Genomic DNA, 3,895 nt, shown 5'->3' with positions numbered 1-3,895 from the left:
TAAAAATGTATTTGTTACATTCCATTCGTTTAGATACGGCATTCGTTATTTCGCATAATTCATACTTTAGGATAAATTCGTATTCGTTACATTCACTAACAGCCAAATTTGAAAGGAAATATATTTTAATAATAATAAAACTATAATTTAATAGTTTAGTAATAGTTACGTTATCATTAGTTAGTTATTATTTCAGATTTTCTAATTTTCTGGTTTTCGAATCTTCGGATTTTAGTTAGTTAGTTATTATTTCAGATTTTCTAATTTTCTGTTTTTTTAATTTTCGGATTTTTCATTCTTATTTTCGGATTTTCGAATTTCCGAATTTTTTCGAATTTTCAGATTTTCGAATTTGCTCATTTTCAAATTCACGAAATTTTCAAATTTATGTAATTTTGATTTTTTTGAATTTCAAAATTTTCGGAAAAATTTGTTAAAGGGGTTTTTGTCTAAATTAGTTAAAAAATGAATTTGGAATGAAACGAATTTGCATATGTCTGAGCATGACCCGCAATTGCAACTTGTTTCCGAAACACGCAGCAAAAGGAACATTTTTGCGTGTTTTGTCGCACGTTTGGGTTAGTTATTATTAGTTAGTTATTATTTTAGATTTTCAAATTTTCTGGTTTTCAAATTTTCGGATTTTTCTTTCTTATTTTCAGATTTTTGAATTTTCGAATTTTCGAATTTGCTCATTTTCGAATTTTTAAATTTTTTGAAATTTCTAATTGATGACATTTTTGAATTTGAAAAATTTGTTAAAGGAGTTTTTGTCTGTTAATTAAAAAATGAATTCGAAATAAAAATTAATATGCATATGTCTGAGCATGACCCGCAATTGCAGCAAAAGAAACATTTTTGCGTGTTTTGTCGCACGTTTGGATTAGTTATTATTAGTTAGTTATTATTTCAGATTTTTGAATTTTCTGGTTTTCGATTTTCGGATTTTTCATTATTATTTTTAGATTTTCGAATTTGCGAATTTTCGAATTTGCGAATTTGCGAATTTGCGAATTTTCAATTTTTTGGAAATTTCAAATGGATTTTTGAATTTCCGGAAAAATTTGTTAAAGGGGTTTTTGTGTAAGCTAGTTAAAAAACTAATTTGGAACAAAACGAATTGCATATGTCTTAGCGTGACCCGCAATTGCAAATTGAAACACGCAGCAAAAGGAACATTTTTAAAAATTAAAGGCACCCGCGAATGTCTGCAGAAGGCAGCACATTTTCACGAACCTTGTCCAATATTTTTTTTTTTTTACATCTGGGTCCCATTGGGGAGATTTCCCTTCACTTCCTGTCCTGGAGACACAAGAGGAAGTGAATGAAAATCTATTTAAAGAGGGACTTCAGTCCACTTACTGCAGGCACCGCCCCCTGCTCCTTACTGGACTCACCATCTTTGAAACTGATGTCCCCATTGGAGGATTTCATCTCACTTCCTGTAAACATTTTTGGATTTCCATCACTTTCTGCCCAAGTGACACATCAGGCCACATAGGGAGGGTGGATTTCCCCAGCGGAGACAGCAAAGGAGAAAAAAATGTCAAGATTCTAACTGCTCCCTACTCCATCCCCAACTAATAAAAAAAAGTTTGGGCTTTTTTAATACGTTGGGGAGATCTCCCCTCATTTCCTACTCTATTATTTGGGTCTATCTCCAAGCTGGAAAGACGTACCCTCTCCTGGTGACCACACAGGAAGTAAGGGAAAAATCTCCTTGGCGGGGACACAGACAGCAATAGATAAAAAAAAAAAACGTTTTGGCCTGGCACTCCACTATCGCTATTTAAAAAGTTGGCCCGTGTTTCGTCGTTGCGGTCATCACTTAGATTTCTCTACCAGCTTGAAACTTGTTGTCAGCTATAAAAACAAAACGCTAATGAACCGGTGGGACTGGCCTTGTCATCTGGCCTGACTCCAGGCTCTTGCCAATTATAATACCGGCACAATTAGATTAGCTGAATTCTGTCATTCTAAGTCATTAAAGGAGAAGCGTGAGGTGTGGGGGGAATGGAGATTTTTAGAGTCAGCTTTCTGTTCCCTATCTCAATGTTTCTCAACCAGGGTGTCACTTGGGTTCCCTGAGGTGCCGCAAGCTCGGGACTCAGTTTTTCAGGGATTAGGGCCCTTGGCAGGACCTGTGATGGGGGTCTGTGAAAATAGAATGCTCTGATGGGGGCACTGATGTGATGGGGAGACTCTCTAATGGGGGTTCTCTAATGTGATTTAGGTCTCTTTTGCATAGGAGGGCCTCTAACGTGATGCGGAATCTCTGATGTGATGGGGGTACCTCTGATATGATGGGGGGACCTCTGATGTGATGAGGAGACCTCTGACGTGAAGGGGGACCTCTGATATGAAGGGGACCTCTGATGTAATAATGGGGAGACCTCTGGTGTGATGAGCAGACCCCTGGTGTGATGGGGAGACCTCTGATGTGATGGGGAGACCTCTAATGTGATGAGGAGACCTCTGACGTGATGGGGGGACCTCTGATGTTATGGGAGACTCTGTAATGGGGGTTCTCTAATGTGATTTAGGTCTCTTTTGCATGGGAGGCCCTCTAACGTGATGGGGAATCTCTAATGTGATGGGGGGACCTCTGATGTGATGAGGAGACCTCTGACATGAAGGGGGACATCTGATGTGAAGGGGACCTCTGATGTGATGAGGAGACCTCTTACATGAAGGGGGACATCTGATGTGAAGGGGACCTCTGATGTGAAGGGGATCTCTGATGTGATGGGGAGACCCCTGGTGTAATGGGGAGACCTCTGGTGTGATGGGGAGACCTCTGATGTGATAGGGAGACCTCTGACGTGATGGGGGGACCTCTGATGTTATGGGAGACTCTGTAATGGGGGTTCTCTAATGTGATTTAGGTCTCTTTTGCATGGGAGGCCCTCTAACGTGATGGGGAATCTCTGATGTGATGGGGGGACCTCTGATGTGATGAGGAGACCTCTGACGTGAAGGGAGACCTCTGATGTGAAGGGGATCTCTGATGTGATGGGGAGACCTCTGTTGGGATGGGGAGACCCCTGGTGTGATGGGGAGACCCCTGATGTGATGGGGAGACCTGTGGTGTGATGGGGAGACCTCTGATATGATGGGGAGACCTCTGATGTGATGGGAGACTCTGATATGATGGGAGGCCTCTGATATGGTGAGGAGGACTCTGATATGGTGAGGGGGACTCTGATATGGTGAGGGGGACTCTGATATGATGGGGGTACTCTGACATGATGGGGGGGGACTCTGATGTACTAGGGGGAGCCTGATGTGAAATGGGGCCCTGGATGTGAAGGTGGGCCTCTGAAGTAATGGAGGGGGGGGCTCTAATGTGATAGGGGACCTATCATGTTCTGAATTCTCAAAGATGTGCCCAAAAAAAGCCGGGAGAGGGCAAAGGACTAATTACCAGAATTTTCTGTGGACAAACTTCAGCTGATCTTTCTTCCCATCTGTGTGGAGGTGGCCACCATCTTGGTAGAAGCTTTGCTTCCTCATGGCAGAGCCTCCAGCAAGGAGAACATTGAGTCCTGTAGTAGCGATATCACCAAATCTCCTGAGACTAGCAGTCAAAAGCAGCAGTGCCTTAGATCTCACACTACAAATACAGAGCTAGAAGGCTGTGGGCACCACCAATACTATAGGCTATGGTCACATCACCCTGAATGCTCCAGATCTCATCTGATCTCAGAGGCTAGCAGGGTTGGGTCTTGTTAGAACTTTGATGGGAGACCGCCAGGGAATACCAGGTGCTGTAGTCCAGCCTACAGCCACATCACCCTGAATGCACCCAATCTCATCTGATCTTAGAGGCTAGCATGGTCAGGCCTGGTTAGTACTTGGATGGGGGCCCACTTGGGAATACCTGGTGCTGCAGGCC

At 42.6% G+C, this 3,895-nt stretch overlaps 2 pseudogenes; both read left to right on the top strand.

The window, feature by feature from the left end:
• Positions 1-3,658: 3,658 nt before the first annotated feature.
• LOC143950044 (5S ribosomal RNA) lies at positions 3,659-3,776 on the top strand (annotated as a pseudogene).
• Position 3,777: 1 nt separating this feature from the next.
• On the top strand, positions 3,778-3,895 carry LOC143949246 (5S ribosomal RNA; annotated as a pseudogene).

This window comes from Lithobates pipiens, unplaced genomic scaffold, assembly GCF_037356315.1.
Source record: "Lithobates pipiens isolate NorthernLeopardFrog02 unplaced genomic scaffold, aLitPip1_a1.2 Scaffold_30, whole genome shotgun sequence".
In the NCBI taxonomy this organism is placed as follows: domain Eukaryota; kingdom Metazoa; phylum Chordata; class Amphibia; order Anura; family Ranidae; genus Lithobates; species Lithobates pipiens.
Note: the sequence above shows the minus strand (reverse complement) of the source record. Positions and strands in the feature narration are given on the sequence as shown.